Raw genomic sequence first — 18,508 nt, 5'->3', positions numbered from 1 at the left:
TTTGAAAGATCAATGTTTTTTTTTTTTTCTTTCATTTTTATTACAATATTTGAAAGTGAGTTCTGCTGTAAAACAAACTGCTTTATTTACAGAAAGTAGGCATGGCAATATTAAACTACATGTATAAATATTCTAAATTATATTTATAATACAACAGTGCAGAACAAATTATTTATTTACAATTATATTATTCCACATTTGCAGAAGCAGTTTCATGGTGTACATTTAATTAAATGAATTTTTGACTTTTAGGCATTTCTGATTAGTTTTTTTTCCCCTCACAAATAAGTTTCTCAGCAATTTGTACCTGATAAAATATTTTAGGGTTTTTAAAATTCCTCATATCCAGGTTTTTCAAGACTGGGAACCCTGGATCTTAACTGGTGTTGAGGGAATTAATAATATATATATGAATTATACGAATTCTGTTGTTTCCACTTTTTTTTACTTTAATTTACAGTGTCTCTATTACACTTTACATGTACTTTCTATAGTAATAACTTACAATTATGAAATGATTACAAGCAATTAACCCTAAAACGAACCTTAACCCTAATTATACTGTAGTACATGTCAATATTACTCAGTACTTACTTGATTAAATGCATTCTAACAAAGTCACCTTAAAATAAAGTGTAATCCAATATTACATTAAACGTGGAAAAATATCTGACATGATTTTACTGGGATTTTTTTTTATTTTTAAAAAAACTTAACAGGAATCCCATTGTATACAAGTCGAAGGACACACTATCTTTAGATTGTGTATGAGTAATAAAACTCATCTAATCATAGAATTGAAGCACTGTTTTCTCCCTTCTGTTATTCTTATTTGTCACTTTGGATCTGCAATATAAATAAATGTAAATAACTATGATCTCATTTTTTGTGATAAGCTATTTTAAAACGCACACGTTTAGTAAATTCAGAAGCCTCTCGATCGCCCTCTGGAGGAGAAAGGAGGAATGACGAGGCTGAGCTGTGCCTTGCAGCACTTCCAGCAGACAGAAGACAGAGAGAAAGAGAAATGAAGAAAATAAGTTATGCAATGGATTTGAAAGAATAAAGGAACAATCAACCGAGTAAAGCCATGGTGAAGTGTGTTATCTAGTGATGGGCAGATCGAGGCTTCATGAAACACTGAAGCAGCTGAATCAAATGTGCCGTAATGATTCGAGGCTTCGAAACAATCTGACACCCGTCTCCACGGTGACCCCTAGTGGTCAGAGCAGTGCAAATGCAACAAAACTCAGGCCAAACATGCATTAAAAATACACTTTAACAAATGTATTTCAAAAGTTTTATTTAAAGTAAAATCAATTAAATGGAATTAACTAATCATCTAATAAGATTAAATATAGAGTGTCTGTATAATTTGTGTTCTTTTATCAATTTTAAAGGCTTGTTTATCTGTTCCATGGCTCAAGCTAAACAGGCCAATAAGAGATTAATAACTACCATTATTCATTTTAATTATTCTAATGTATAATTAAAACATCTACAACTGTATAAAACTGATTGGAGATCAGGTAAAACCATAGGGTAAAGCCCTAGACACTTGTTCAATAGTTCTCAGTGAATCTGCATGATTCATGGGCTCACTTTATCATCGCCCTCTATCGGTGAACCACTGAAATTTCGAACTGTTTCGAAACAGTGATGACGTAATGAAGCCTCGTTTACTAAAATCACGTGACTTTGGCAGTTTGATACACGCTCCGAATCACTGATTCGAAACAAAAAGATTCATGAAGCTTCGGAGCTTCATGAAGCAGTGTTTCGAAATCGGCCATCACTAGTGTTATCTGAGCAGTGAAGATAAAGCAAAAGCTTACAGCACCTGGTATTCCCAGGCGGTCTCCCATCCAAGTAGCCTACTAATCGGGCCCGACCCTGCTTAGCTTCTGAGATTGGGCGTGTTCAGTGTGGTATGGTCGTAAGCGAATGTTGCAGCCAATAGCGAGCGGTTTAAAGAAGACACACCGGCAGCACCCCGACACGACTCGGACCGCATTGAAATAATATAAAAATATTCTCGCTTCAATGAACTCTGAACTCCGTTTATTGTGTTAAACTGTTGACACCATTGAAGTGTAGCTGAAATATTAATGTTGTTTCAAAATTAACTTGGTACATCAGATGGCAACATTGTTTTATGTTGTCATTATATTTCAGTTGTATTTTCAGTGTTTGAACATCACACTGTAACATTGATCAAATATTACCAGTGATTATTTTTGTTCATTTCAGTGTAGATTCAACAGCAGTGATGTAGAATAAATCAGTGTAATGAAAGTGATTCAATGACATTATCATTATTTTTTTGTTGAAATCTCACCATTGTTTCTAGAGTAACTGCAGTAATGTATCATATATGTATACATCCACTCATCCCTCCGGCGAATACGAATGAGGTTATATGCGCTCCGCAGGTCCAGCTTGGAGAAGATGGGTTGGATGAAACGTTGTTTTAGTTCCTCCTGAACATACTCCTCCATGGCCTTCTGTTCCGGTATGGACAGTGGGAAGCCCCAAGCAGCAGGTCGATGGTGCAGTCCCATGGCCGGTGAGGTGGTAGTTGCGTTGCCAAAGCAGTTATAGAGCCATTTCATTCCAGCTGCTAGCGGCCGCCAGAGTACGAAAACGGAGGGCATACATACTCACAGATTCATCGCCTTGGCATAGATTGAAGATGTGATCGTGTATGGAGAGTTCAGCAGTGCTTTGTCCGAACACTTCCCAGAAGTGAGCGAAGAAGGAGTTGATGTTGGCTGTCACAGGGGCGTTAAATTGCCAGAGGGGTTGAGCCCACTGCAGCGCTCGTCCAGTGAGCAGAGAAATTACGAACGCCACCCGAGATCGTTCGGTGGAAAATAGCTGAGACTGGGCTTCCAGGTAGAGGGAGCACTGTAGGAGAAACCCACTGCAATCCTCCACTGCGCCGGTGAATGTCGCTGGTCGGGACTGACAGAGGCAGCTGGAGAAGAAGCAGTGGGTGCTGGAGTGCTGGAGTGCAAGGCAAATGGCGTGCAGAAGATCAGCAGGGACTGTGGGTGCAGTGCTTGTGGCAGGCTGTTGGAGTGAGGATCGCATTGCATCAACCAAGGTGGCAAAAGTGTCTGCAGTTCGATCGCCGCCTGTGTCCAAGGTGCTCTGCATGAGGTCTGGTCTTCTGTCAGGACACAGACGGAGGCAGAGGGGTGAGTGAACACAGATGTTTATTTAAACAGAGGCACGAACACAGGTAATGGAGATTGCAGGTGAGTCGATGAACAAGCACTTTAGGAACAGTCACTGTGCTGATAGTAAAGAGGGTTTGTATTTGCCGGTAGAGGAATCAACGGGGATCAGACAATCGGAGACAGACGACGATGGAAGGAAGACACTGGAAGGTGCAGGTAAGTCGAGGGTAAGGAGTCCAGGTAAGTCTGACGAGACCAGACACTGAGTGCAGTGCGTGAGTGTGTTTTATGTGTCACTGATAATGAGGTGCAGGTGATCAAAACTCAGGGGACTGTGAACAAGTGGATGGAGCGTGAAGATCTGGTGATGATGTGTTGGCTGTGACTCTGTGACACATTTATTCCTGTGATCAAAGCTGAATTTTCAGCATCATTACTCCAGTCTTCAGTGTCACATGATCCTTCAGAAATCATTCTGATATGATGATTTGCTGCTCAAGAAACTTTTATTATTACAAAACAGTTGTGTACATTTTTTTCAGGATTATTTGATGAATAGAAAGCTCAAAAGAACAGCATTTATATGAAATATAAAGCTTTTGCAACATTATAACTACCATTCAATTTTTCAGTTTAATGCAAGTTTTGTTCAAATTTAACCTGAAGAAATCCTGATGTTCTTTGAACCAAACACGATCATAAACTCCACCCTCTTCCAACACTTACCAGGAAGAGACTGACTTATTATTTCTCTTTTCTGTCATACTGACTCTCTTCTCTCTTGACAAAAGCAATAAAGAATCAGTGATCAGTGGTGAACGAAGAGAAACACTTTCAAGAAGGATTTGTGAGACATTTGTTTCTGAACAGACAGCAGATCGTTGTGGTTCTCAAGGTGATTCATTTTTAAAACCTTCGTTCAGAAAGTGAAAGTAAAGTTTATATTGCTGGAGCTCAAACAGTGAAAATGGCTTCACTAAATGTTTCTGCTGAAGAGCTTTCTTGTCCTGTGTGCTGTGAAATCTTCAAGACTCCTGTTATTTTATCATGTAGTCACAGTGTCTGTAAAGAGTGTCTTCAACAGTTCTGGAGAACCAAGAATACTCAGGAGTGTCCTGTCTGCAGAAGAAGATCCTCAAAACCTGAACCTCCACTTAATCTTGTGTTAAAAAACTTGTGTGAGTTGGTCCTGACAGAGAGAAATGAGACGAGTTCATCATGATCTGAGGAGATCTGCAGTTTACACAGTGAGAAACTCAAACTCTTCTGTCTGGAGGACAAACAGCCTGTGTGTTTAGTGTGCAGAGATTCACAACAACACGACAATCACAAATTCAGACCCATCAGTGAAGTGGTTTCAGAATATAAGGTAAGACAAATGACTCTTGCTTCACATATAAGTGAAGGCCAAGTATAGTAACCTACACTAAGAATTTGTCCTCTGCTTTGTCCTCTGCATTCAAGTTAGTGAACACACATCAGGAGTAGTGAGTAGTGAACACACATTAGGAGTAGTGAGTAGTGAACACACATCAGGAGTAGGGAGTAGTGAACACACATCAGGAGTAGGGAGTAGTGAACACACATCAGGAGTAGGGAGTAGTGAACACACATTAGGATTAGTGAGTAGTGAACACACATTAGGAGCAGTGAGTAATGAACACACATTAGGAGTAGTGAACACATCAGGAGTAGGGAGTAGTGAACACACATCAGGAGTTGTCAGTAGTGAACACACATCAGGAGTAGTGAGTAGTGAACACACATTAGGAGTAGTGAGTAGTGAACACACATCAGGAGTAGGGAGTAGTGAACACACATCAGGAGTAGGGAGTAGTGAACACACATTAGGATTAGTGAGTAGTGAACACGCATTAGGAGCAGTGAGTAATGAACACACATTAGGAGTAGTGAACACATCAGGAGTAGGGAGTAGTGAACACACATCAGGAGTTGTCAGTAGTGAACACACATCAGGAGTAGTGAGTAGTGAACACACATTAGGAGTAGTGAGTAGTGAACACACATCAGGAGCAGTGAGTAATGAACACACATTAGGAGTAGTTAGTAGTGAACAAACACATTAGGAGTAGTGAGTAGTGAACACATTAGGAGTAGTAAGTAGTGAACACACATCAGGATTAGTGAGTAGTGAACACATTAGGAGTAGTGAGTAGTGAACACACATTAGGAGTAGTGAGTAGTGAACACACATCAGGAGTAGTGAGTAGTGAAGACACATTAGGAGTAGTGAGTAGTGAACACACATCAGGAGTAGTAAGTAGTGAGCACACATTAGGAGTAGTTAGTAGTGAACAAACACATTAGGAGTAGTAAGTAGTGAACACACATTAGGAGTAGTGAGTAGTGAACACACATTAGAATAGTGAACACACATCAGGATTAGTGAGTAGTGAACACATTAGGAGTAGTGAGTAGTGAACACACATTAGGAGTAGTGAGTAGTGAACACACATCAGGAGTAGTAAGTAGTGAACACACATTAGGAGTAGTGAGTAGTGAACACACATCAGGAGTAGTAAGTAGTGAGCACACATTAGGAGTAGTTAGTAGTGAACAAACACATTAGGAGTAGTGAGTAGTGAACACATTAGGAGTAGTAAGTAGTGAGCACACATTAGGAGTAGTCAGTAGTGAACACACATTAGGAGTAGTGTACACACATCAAGAGTAGTGAGTAGTGAACACACATTAGGAGTAGTAAGTAGTGAACACACATTAGGAGTAGTGAGTAGTGAACACATTAGGAGTGGTGAGTAGTGAACACACATCAGGAGTAGTGAGTAATGAACACACATTAGGAGTAGTGAGTAGTGAACACACATTAGAATAGTGAACACACATTAGGAGTAGTGAGTAGCGAACACACATCAGGAGTAGTCAGTAGTGAACACACATTAGGAGTAGTGAACACACATCAAGAGTAGTGAGTAGTGAACACACATTAGGAGTAGTGAGTAGTGAACACACATTAGGAGTGGTGAGTAGTGAACACACATCAGGAGTAGTGAGTAATGAACACACATTAGGAGTAGTGAGTAGTGAACACACATTAGGAGTAGTGAACACACATCAGGGGTAGGGAGTAGTGAACTCACATCAGGAGTAGTCAGTAGTGAACACACATTAGGATTAGTCAGTAGTGAACACACATTAGGAGTAGTGAGTAGTGAACACACATTAGGAGTAGTGAGTAGTGAACACACATCAGGAGCAGTGAGTAATGAACACACATTAGGTGTAGTGAACACACATCAGGAGTAGGGAGTAGTGAACACACATTAGGAGTAGTCAGTAGTGAACACACATTAGGATTAGTCAGTAGTGAACACACATTAGGAGTAGTGAGTAGTGAACACACATTAGGAGCAGTGAGTAATGAACACACATTAGGAGTAGGGAGTAGTGAACACACATCAGGAGTAGTGAGTAGTGAACACACATTAGGAGTAGTGAGTAGTGAACACACATCAGGAGCAGTGAGTAATGAACACACATTAGGAGTAGTCAACACACATTAGGATTAGTCAGTAGTGAACACACATTAGGAGTAGTGAGTAGTGAACACACATTAGGAGTAGTGAGTAGTGAACACACATTAGGAGTAGTGAGTAGTGAACACACATCAGGAGTAGTGATTAGTGAACACACATTAAGAGTAGTCAGTAGTGAACACATCAGGATTAGTGAGTAGTGAACACATTAGGAGTAGTGAGTAGTGAACACACATTAGGAGTAGTGAGTAGTGAACACATCTCAGGAGTAGTGAGTAGTGAGCACACATTAGGAGTAGTCAGTAGTGAACACACATTAGGAGTAGTGAACACACATCAAGAGTAGTGAGTAGTGAACACACATTAGGAGTAGTAAGTAGTGAACACACATTAGGAGTAGTGAGTAGTGAACACACATTAAGAGTAGTGAGTAGTGAACACACATTAGGAGTGGTGAGTAGTGAACACACATCAGGAGTAGTGAGTAGTGAACACACATCAGGAGTAGTGATTAGTGAACACACACATTAAGAGTAGTCAGTAGTGAACACACATCAGGATTAGTGAGTAGTGAACACATTAGGAGTAGTGAGTAGTGAACACACCTCAGGAGTAGTGAGTAGTGAGCACACATTAGGAGTAGTCAGTAGTGAACACACATTAGGAGTAGTGAACACACATCAAGAGTAGTGAGTAGTGAACACACATTAGGAGTAGTAAGTAGTGAACACACATTAGGAGTAGTGAGTAGTGAACACACATTAAGAGTAGTGAGTAGTGAACACACATTAGGAGTGGTGAGTAGTGAACACACATCAGGAGTAGTGAGTAATGAACACACATTAGGAGTAGTGAGTAGTGAACACACATTAGAGTAGTGAACACACATTAGGAGTAGTGAGTAGTGAACACACATCAGGAGTAGTCAGTAGTGAACACACATTAGGAGTAGTTAGTCGTGAACACACATCAGGAGTAGTCAGTAGTGAACACACATTAGGAGTAGTGAGTAGTGAACACACATTAGGAGTAGTGAGTAGTGAACACACATCAGGAGTAGTCAGTAGTGAACACACAGTAGGAGTAGTGAGTAGTGAACACACATTAGGAGTGGTGAGTAGTGAACACACATCAGGAATAGTGAGTAATGAACACACATTAGGAGTAGTGAGTAGTGAACACACATTAGAGTAGTGAACACACATTAGGAGTAGTGAGTAGTGAACTCACATCAGGAGTAGTCAGTAGTGAACACACATTAGGAGTAGTTAGTAGTGAACACACATCAGGAGTAGTCAGTAGTGAACACACATCAGGAGTAGTCAGTAGTGAACACACATTAGGAGTAGTGAACACACATCAGGAGTAGTCAGTAGTGAACACGCATTAGGAGTAGTTAGTAGTGAACACACATCAGTAGTAGTCAGTAGTGAACACACATTAGGAGTAGTTAGTAGTGAACACACATTAGGAGTAGTGAGTAGTGAACACACATCAGGAGCAGTGAGTAATGAACACACATTAGGTGTAGTGAACACACATCAGGAGTAGGGAGTAGTGAACACACATCAGGAGTAGTCAGTAGTGAACACACATTAGGATTAGTCAGTAGTGAACACACATCAGGAGCAGTGAGTAATGAACACACATTAGGAGTAGTGAACACACATCAGGAGTAGTCAGTAGTGAACACACATTAGGATTAGTCAGTAGTGAACACACATTAGGAGTAGTGAGTAGTGAACACACATTAGGAGTAGTGAGTAGTGAACACACATTAGGAGTAGTGAGTAGTGAACACACATCAGGAGTAGTGATTAGTGAACACACATTAAGAGTAGTCAGTAGTGAACACACATCAGGATTAGTGTGTAGTGAACACATTAGGAGTAGTGAGTAGTGAACACACATTAGGAGTAGTGAGTAGTGAACACACCTCAGGAGTAGTGAGTAGTGAGCACACATTAGGAGTAGTAAGTAGTGAACACACATTAGGAGTAGTGAGTAGTGAACACACATTAAGAGTAGTGAGTAGTGAACACACATTAGGAGTGGTGAGTAGTGAACACACATCAGGAGTAGTGAGTAGTGAACACACATCAGGAGTAGTGATTAGTGAACACACATTAGGAGTAGTGAGTAGTGAACACACATTAGAGTAGTGAACACACATTAGGAGTAGTGAGTAGTGAACACACATCAGGAGTAGTCAGTAGTGAACACACATTAGGAGTAGTTAGTAGTGAACACACATCAGGAGTAGTCAGTAGTGAACACACATTAGGAGTAGTGAGTAGTGAACACACATTAGGAGTAGTGAGTAGTGAACACACATCAGGAGTAGTCAGTAATGAACACACATTAGGAGTAGTGAGTAGTGAACACACATTAGGAGTGGTGAGTAGTGAACACACATCAGGAGTAGTGAGTAATGAACACACATTAGGAGTAGTGAGTAGTGAACACACATTAGAGTAGTGAACACACATTAGGAGTAGTGAGTAGTGAACTCACATCAGGAGTAGTCAGTAGTGAACACACATTAGGAGTAGTGAGTAGTGAACACACCTCAGGAGTAGTGAGTAGTGAGCACACATTAGGAGTAGTCAGTAGTGAACACACATTAGGAGTAGTGAACACACATTAAGAGTAGTGAGTAGTGAACACACATTAGGAGTAGTAAGTAGTGAACACACATTAGGAGTAGTGAGTAGTGAACACACATTAAGAGTAGTGAGTAGTGAACACACATTAGGAGTGGTGAGTAGTGAACACACATCAGGAGTAGTGAGTAGTGAACACACATCAGGAGTAGTGATTAGTGAACACACATTAAGAGTAGTCAGTAGTGAACACACATCAGGATTAGTGAGTAGTGAACACATTAGGAGTAGTGAGTAGTGAACACACATTAGGAGTAGTGAGTAGTGAACACACCTCAGGAGTAGTGAGTAGTGAGCACACATTAGGAGTAGTCAGTAGTGAACACACATTAGGAGTAGTGAACACACATCAAGAGTAGTGAGTAGTGAACACACATTAGGAGTAGTAAGTAGTGAACACACATTAGGAGTAGTGAGTAGTGAACACACATTAAGAATAGTGAGTAGTGAACACACATTAGGAGTGGTGAGTAGTGAACACACATCAGGAGTAGTGAGTAATGAACACACATTATGAGTAGTGAGTAGTGAACACACATTAGAGTAGTGAACACACATTAGGAGTAGTGAGTAGTGAACACACATCAGGAGTAGTCAGTAGTGAACACACATTAGGAGTAGTTAGTAGTGAACACACATCAGGAGTAGTCAGTAGTGAACACACATTAGGAGTAGTGAGAAGTGAACACACATTAGGAGTAGTGAGTAGTGAACACACATCAGGAGTAGTCAGTAGTGAACACACATTAGGAGTAGTGAGTAGTTAACACACATTAGGAGTGGTGAGTAGTGAACACACATCAGGAGTAGTAAGTAGTGAACACACATTAGGAGTAGTGAGTAGTGAACACACATTAGAGTAGTGAACACACATTAGGAGTAGTGAGTAGTGAACTCACATCAGGAGTAGTCAGTAGTGAACACACATTAGGAGTAGTTAGTAGTGAACACACATCAGGAGTAGTCAGTAGTGAACACACATCAGGAGTAGTCAGTAGTGAACACGCATTAGGAGTAGTTAGTAGTGAACACACATCAGTAGTAGTCAGTAGTGAACACACATTAGGAGTAGTTAGTAGTGAACACACATTAGGAGTAGTTAGTAGTGAACACACATCAGTAGTAGTTAGTAGTGAACACACATCAGGAGTAGTCAGTAGTGAACACACATCAGGAGTAGTCAGTAGTGAACACACATCAGGAGTAGTTAGTAGTGAACACACATCAGTAGTAGTTAGTAGTGAACACACATCAGTAGTAGTCAGTAGTGAACACACATTAGGAGTAGTTAGTAGTGAACACACATCAGGAGTAGTCAGTAGTGAACACACATTAGGAGTAGTTAGTAGTGAACACACATTAGGAGTAGTTAGTAGTGAACACACATCAGTAGTAGTTAGTAGTGAACACACACAACTGAAGCAGTGGGCAGAGATATGAAATCATTTTCACAATAAAAACATCATTATTATGCAAAAAGACTTTTTCTCAAAATACTTGTTGTAGTATAACTATCAGGACAACTGAATTTGGTGAAGTTATTGACTGTTTTTGTAGTATTCGCTGTTTGGGTTTTTCACTTTGCAGACGATTCCTTCGGATAGAGATAGAGATCAATATTTTTTGTCCACCGTGGAGGAAAGCTGATTTTGAGGAAAATTAGGTTGTAGCTGCTTCTCTACATTACTACGATTGAAAAGAGGTGTTATTTGTGTAGTTACAGAGTTTAGTACTGGAGTGATTGATCCTGGAAATTTGAATCTGTGAATATGTGGCCAACTTTACTTAACTGGATTTACTCCTGTGCTTTGAATCATTGATACTATCAGCAACCATTACCATAACAGAACTTTAGTGCCGGAGACTTAATAAATTAAGCTCAGCGATTGTACAGTGTAAAGACAGTAATAATGGCATCAATTTTACCATATCAAACTGAGTGCGAGTGCGATGATGAAACATTGGAAGAACTAGTTATTCATCCTGAACCTCCATCATAAGAACAGCTTGAGCAGGACATTTCTCAGTGATTCACTCAGTTTGACGTATATTGAGATGTTGCAACTGTAACTCCTCACCATCAGCATTAACAAGTGTATGTCCATCAACAAACTGATGTGTATATTTCTGATTTATTGTGGTGTACATGTGGGAATATTAATTAGTAAGTATTAATTGTAATAGGTATTATTAATTGTATCAATAACAGCACATACATTATCCGCGCACTAACGTGAATGACTGATGTAACATTAAGTTTTTTTGTTTTAGTTTGTAAAACAAATCTTGCTCCATCCTTCATCATTACTCAGAGTAGTAAGAACAACAGACAATCTGCATTAATGATAAAATAATAAAAAAAAATTTGCTTCAATAAATAACATTGTCTTTTACAAACTGTACTTTGTGTTTTCTCAGGCTGCCTTTGTTTTATGGTTTTAATTTCTGAATTAATTTAGTTTGAGATGTTCACAAAAACAGAAGAAATCAGGAATCAAATACTTTTTCACAGCATTATATGATCATATCACTGTATTCTCTTCTTCTCTTCACTGTAATCTGGTGTTTTATGTGTTTTTGTTCAATTCTAGGAGGAGCTCAATACAGCACTGAAGTCCTTACAAGAGAAACTTCAACACAATGAAAAAATGAAAAGAGAGTTTGAGAAAACAGTTCAACACATCAAGGTGAGGAAACAGAATCGAGAGTCATTTTCATTACAGCTGTAGGATCACTATATACAGTTATGATCTGATATATTTAATATAATGGATTCCAGTTTATTATTTCTGTAAATGACGAGCAGCGATCTGCTTCTGGATCCGTTATATGTCGGTATCCGAGTTTATCTCTGATATTAATGATGTGAAGTGTTGATGTGTGTCGATTGAGATGATTGAAGTGAATGTGATTTGATTTCAGGCTCAAGCTGAGCACACAGAGTGTCAGATTAAACAGCAGTTTGAGAAGCTTCATCAGTTTCTCAGAGATGAAGAAGAAGCTACAATCACTTCACTGAGGGAGGAAGAGGAGCAGAAGAAGCAGATGATGAAGGAGAAGCTGGAGGAGATGAACAGACACATCTCAGCTCTTTCACACACAATCAAAGACATGGAGGAGATGATGAAAGCCAATGACGTCTGCTTTCTGAAGGTCTGATTTCAGATCATTGGTTGATCATTGGTTCATTGATTGAGTTCTTGATGATAAATGGTGTGTTTGTTCTGCAGGAGTTTCCAGTCTCAAAGGAAAGGTGAGTGATCTGCTCCTGTCTCTGGTCTCTCTGGTTCTGATCCAAAGCCACTGCAGTTCTGACTCCTGAATGTTCTTCCAGAGTCCAGAGCTCACAGCCGGATCCACAGATGGCTTCTGGAGCTTTGATTCATGTGCCGCGTTACTTGGGCAACCTGCCGTTCAGAGTCTGGAAGAAGATGCAGGACATCGTCCAAAACAGTGAGTCTGACTGCAGAAGATCTGAGCTCTCACACACACACTGGAAATGATGGAGGGGTGGAGAGATAAAGGTGCTTCATGACAAACTGATAGATAGATAGATAGATAGATAGATAGATAGATAGATAGATAGATAGATAGATAGATAGATAGATAGATAGATAGATAGATAGATAGATAGATAGATAGATAGATAGATAGATAGATAGATAGATAGATCGAATTGTAAACGAGTGATGGAAACACCAAATTTCAGGGACAAAACTCAAGTGGTTTTCACTGCTGAGTCTATGATGACCAGCTCCTCCTTTCTGGACGTCCAGTAGGGTGGAGAGATAGTGGTGTTGGTAGGGTTAGGGTAGGGTTGAACATTCACTCCTCCTCACCGGACGTCATGTAAGCTCCACCCTTTTGCTCTGCAGCACTTTCTCAGAAAAATCCCTTAAATAGCAAATACGTTTTTACGCTCACTTGAGGTGTTTTTGACTTGTGTGAGAAAGAGTTAATGTGAATAATGGGAGATGGAAACACATTTGCGAACATTAAACCCATGTGACTAATCGTCTGTTTTTGCTGATGGTGTTTTATTTACTGTTGGTTACTAGGTTACCAACACCAACACCATCCAATCGAACAACTTGATGGAAACGCACCTAATTCACATTTGATTTTTGTTTTTTTGTTTGTTCGTTTGTTTTTTGCAAACTCTGAAAAGATCTGCTTCACGTTTGTATGGAAACCTATTCCTTTTGGAAACAGAAAGCCTCTCATATTTTCAGAATGTTGCCTCCTCTTGTACTCTGCTTTACTCTTCTTTTCAATACTAAGAAAGAAAAAAGATGACATTTTATGGTCACATGACAAGACCAATCACATATAATCACAATGTCTTTCAACAGGACTCTTCAGATCCTTTTCTTTGTATGAGTAACTCAGTATGGAGACATTTTCTTAAAATGTTCATTGTGTCTGTTGTTTATCCTGAAGAAGACTCTTAAGCTGAACAATGTTGGTCATTTTTAGAGTTTATTGAAGCTCCTGTTTAGTGTTGCTGGATTCACTTTCTGCACTGTTTAGATTTGATTTTTTGTCAGTTGGAGTTTGAACAGTTTTGGCTCATTTGATCATTCTGTCAGTGACAGTCTGTGGGATTTTTCAGAGTTTTGATCGTCATTTTTAGAAAAACCGTAAAGGCCTTTGCACACTGAGTCCGAAATTCGCATGCGAAACTTTCGCACGTTAAAAAAATAAATACGACCTCATGTTATGTCAATCACGTTTACACACTGCCTCCGAAACTTTCGTCCGTCATAAAAATATTCGGATCAGGTTCGATTTCCTGCGTTTTTTGCATCCGTGTCACGCATTTTGAGAGACGTTTTGACAATTCAGAGCCACTGTATGCAAACGCAAAAATCCAGAATGCCATCTGACAAGTTGATCCACATCTTCTACAGCACAAAACAGCAGCACTGAATGACAAACAAAGTGCGGAATACAAAGAGACAATTTATAAAGACAGATTGTACCAGTAGCAAAGCATCAAACTGAGCCACTGACATCCTGAAGTAACTTTGAAACACTCTGGATAATACCACAGTTCCTTGATGAGGTGGAACTCTCCTTTCTCTCTAAGCAATCTCGGGATTGGATGGACCCAATTTTCCTCTTTCTTTTTCTCTTTTTAAGAAGAGAGGAGGCAACTAATCGTGCTCACTGCTTGAAGACTTCATTTTGTATTGTTTTGCGTTTTTTTTTTTTTTTTTTGCAACAGATTCGTTAATACGCATCAGACTCAGTGTGCAAGGTCTCTGTGCGTGACGAATGTTTAGGATCACGAATACGAAAAAACGCATGCAAATATTTTGGATTCAATGTGCAAAGGCCTTAAGTCTGATCAGTTATAAAAGATAAAGAACCCGAGTCAGAACAGTCTGAAGATCTGAGCCGAGTTTGATGGTTGTTAGGATGAGTTACAGTTAGAAGATTTACTCTCATAATAATAATATTAACTAGAATGTACATTTCCTGAAGAAAATATGATTGGTGCTTGCAGTGGCAAAACTTGGCACTTGTTTCTAGGGTATTACTAGGCAGTTGCTAGGGTGTTCTGGGTGGATGGTATAGTGTTGTTTGACAATTGCTAAGGTGTTCTGGGTGGCTGCTAGGGTGTTATGTGTTGTTGCTAGGGTGTTCTGGACAGTTATTAGGGTGTTGCTAGGAAGTTGCTAAGGTGTTCTGGGTGGTTGCTAGTGTGTTGTTGGTAATTTCAAGGGTGTTATGAGTTGTTGCTAGGTGGTTGCTAAGGTGTTCTGGTGCTGAGGGGTTCTGGGTGGTTGCTAGGGTGTTATGTGTTGTTGCTAGGCAGTTACAAGAGTGTCCTGGACGGTTGCTAGGGTGTTGCTAAGTTGCTAAGGTGTTATGGGTTGTTGCTAGGGTGTTGCTGGTGGTTTCAAGGGTGTTATGAGTTGATGCTAGGTGGTTGCTAAGGTGTTCTTGTGTTTGCTAGGCAGTTGCTAGGATGTTCTAGGTGGTTGCTATGCTGTTGCTAGGTCATCCTGGATGGTTGCTAGGATGTTGCTAGACTGTTGCTAAGTTGTTGTGGGTGGGGTGGGGTGTCTAGATGGTCGCTAGGGTGTTATGAGTTGTTACTAGGCAGTTGCTAGGGTGTTCAGGGCAGTTGCTAGATTGTTGTTACGTAATCTAGGTGATTGGTAGGGTGTTGCTAGGGTGTTCTTGGTGGTTGCTATGGTGTTGCTAAGTGGGTGATAGTTGTCACAGGTGTTTACTATGGAGTTTTTATAGAGTTCTTAGCATGTTTTCAGCCTGATTTAACACTTAGCTAATCACTGTTAGTATGTAGCTATTCACTGCTAGCATGTATAACATGTTGGAAGTCCAACATGAGTCAAAAGAGCCGACTCATGAGCCGACTAGCATGAGTCAAAAGAGCCGACCCCATGTCTCTACAATGTTCTGATGCAGAGATATATGTCTTGCTGAACGGTTGCTAGGGTAATTTGTTTGGTTGCTAGGGAATGGCTTGGCAGCTGCCAATAATGATACTTCAAAGTCTGCTTGTCAGTATGAATAATATAAAGCTTCTTTCAGATTTGAAGATATCCCTCTTTGGGTTTCGGTTGCTAGGGTGCTTGACAATGGTTGATAGGGAGTTGCAAGGAAGTGTTGATTCGTAATTGGCTGTTTGCTGATACTTCTATCCAAAGATATTCCCTTTTGATCTCTTTGAATGTAAGTCTATGGAACTTGTTGCTAGGGTGATCTAAATGGTTGCTAGGGCTATGGGACTAAAAGTCTATAGGACTGTTTTTCCCGCCGGGGGAACATCGTTCACCCGATCGCTTCTAAAAGTCACAGCACAGCTTCATCTTTCAGATTCACTAATAATTCCTCAAGTCTCATAATTAGTGAGTGAAACTCAACAGACAGTGAGAATAAACTGATTTAAATCAACACAGACTATAAGAGCCGATAACATGAAGATGATCAGATGCTGCTGAAGATCAGACACACACTTACAGTTTTTCATCTACAGCAGAAATCTCAACAGATCTCATTGATTTATTGTGATTTTAATTGATGGACACAAATGTCTGAATCACACATTTAATGTTTGTAGTTGATGATAAAATGAGTGTGAAACTAATAACAGCACTGACAGTGATCAGAGGAACATGTGTTTGATCAACAGTGTCATAATTCATAATAATCTGTGTTGGTTCACTCTTGATCATTATATGAACAATAAAAGCATCTGTTGATTGTGTCTCATCAGCTCCTGTGATTCTGGATCCAAACACTGCTTATTCATGGCTCATCCTGTCTGATGATCTGACCAGTGTGAGATACAGTGGAAAACAACCTCTTCCTGATAATCCAGAGAGATTTGGCTGTCATTTCTGTGTCCTGGGTTCAGAGGGTTTTAACTCAGGAACACACTGCTGGGATGTGGAGGTTTAAAGAGAGTCAATACTGGACTCTTGGAGTAACTACAGCATCAAAACAGAGGAAGGGAGGGGGTTTCTTCAAGGCTGATGTCTGGAGTGTAACGTACGGATGTGCTGCAGGTTCTGGTTTTCGTGTCAAACAGAAGCTTGATCGTGTGAGAGTGAATCTGGACTATGACAGAGGAACGGTGTCATTCTCTGATCCTGTAACTAACACACATCTACACACATTCACAACCACCTTCACTCACACACTCTTTCCAGTCTTCTGGTGTCCTTTCTCTCTGAGGATCTTACCGGTCAGTAGTCAGTAAACGTTACTCTTGTAGATCTGGATCTTCCTGCTTTCATCATGTTTCCAATATTTAATCGAATCACATGTGTAAAGGCTGATTCATTGATTCTGCATCGGATCTACGCCATAGACTCTACGTCTGTTTTCATTTATACTTCTGCGTCGTTGTCCGCGTCGACGTGCATACAGACCACTAGTAGGCAGTGTCTGCGGTCATGTTGAGGATCAAGGCAAAAGCTGAAGAAGAAGAAGCTTGTCATGTACGTTGTCAGAGAAACTTACAAATAGAAACGTTAAATAGGTAATGACTTTTGTTGCAATATGACTGTATGTGTCCCCTGCGTTTTTCATTCCTATGGAAGTTGTAAACGCTCGCTCTTCTCCTATTGCACCGTGCCAGTTTTTTGACCCGAGAGAGGGGTTCTAGCAGACCAATCACAGCACTTGTGGTCCATGTAGAATTGACACGTTTTTACATTTTTAAAGAGGTGCATGTCAGGCTACGTCGTAGGCTATGCACGGGACAAACAGCCTACACAGTAGCTACGGCGTACACTCGACGCAGAAGTATAAGTCAACCTTAAGAGTGCTGTTGATCTGAATATTAGTACGGTGGCTGTGATTGGGCCGTGATGATCACATGACTGATATCAGCACTACAGCAACACTCACACTCTCAAATTGCTTTAATACAACAAGTTTATTTCATTAGAGTTTAGAAAAAGTTTAAAAAGCACTTTACACAATAAGATCAATTATTAGACCATTTTAGGATAACAACATTTACCTGATTATTATTTCAGTGAAGTTTGTCACTTTGCTAATTTTCACATAATTATAATTATATATATATTAAACTGAACCAAATTCTACACAGTTTCACTGAATTTGTAAATGAATAATTGTTTATTTGAGTTTAACTGATCATTTGTTCATTTAAAGGTGCCCTAGAACTTTTTTTCACAAGATGTAATATAAGTCTAAGGTGTCCTCTGAATGTGTCTGTGAAGTTTCAGCTCAAAATACCCCATAGATTTTTTTTAATTCATTTTTTTAACTGCCTATTTTGGGGCATCATTAGAAATGAGCCGATTCAGGGTGTGTGGCCCTTTAAATCTCGTGCTCCATGCCCCAAGAGCTCGTGCTTGCCTTAAACAACATAAAAAAAAGTTCAAACAGCTAATATAACCTTAAAAATGGATCTTTACAAAGTGTTTGTCATGCAGCATTTCTAATTGTGTAAGTACAGTGTTTATTTTGATGTTTACATTGATTCTGAATGAGTTTGAGGCTATGCTCCGTGGCTAACGGCTAATGCTACACTGTTGGAGAGATTTATAAAGAATGAAGTTGTGTTTATGAATTATACAGACTGCAAGTGTTTAAAAATGAAAATAGTGACGGCTCTTGTCTCCGTGGATACAGTAAGAAA

General features: G+C 39.8%; 1 pseudogene; it reads left to right on the top strand.

Annotated features, from left to right (window-relative positions):
- The first annotated feature begins 3,900 nt into the window (after positions 1 to 3,900).
- Positions 3,901 to 18,122, top strand: LOC125268400 (annotated as a pseudogene).
- Positions 18,123 to 18,508: the final 386 nt, after the last annotated feature.

The sequence above is a fragment of the Megalobrama amblycephala genome, linkage group LG5 (genome assembly GCF_018812025.1).
Source record: "Megalobrama amblycephala isolate DHTTF-2021 linkage group LG5, ASM1881202v1, whole genome shotgun sequence".
Taxonomy (NCBI): Eukaryota; Metazoa; Chordata; class Actinopteri; order Cypriniformes; family Xenocyprididae; genus Megalobrama; species Megalobrama amblycephala.
This window is presented reverse-complemented; position numbering and strand designations above follow the sequence as displayed.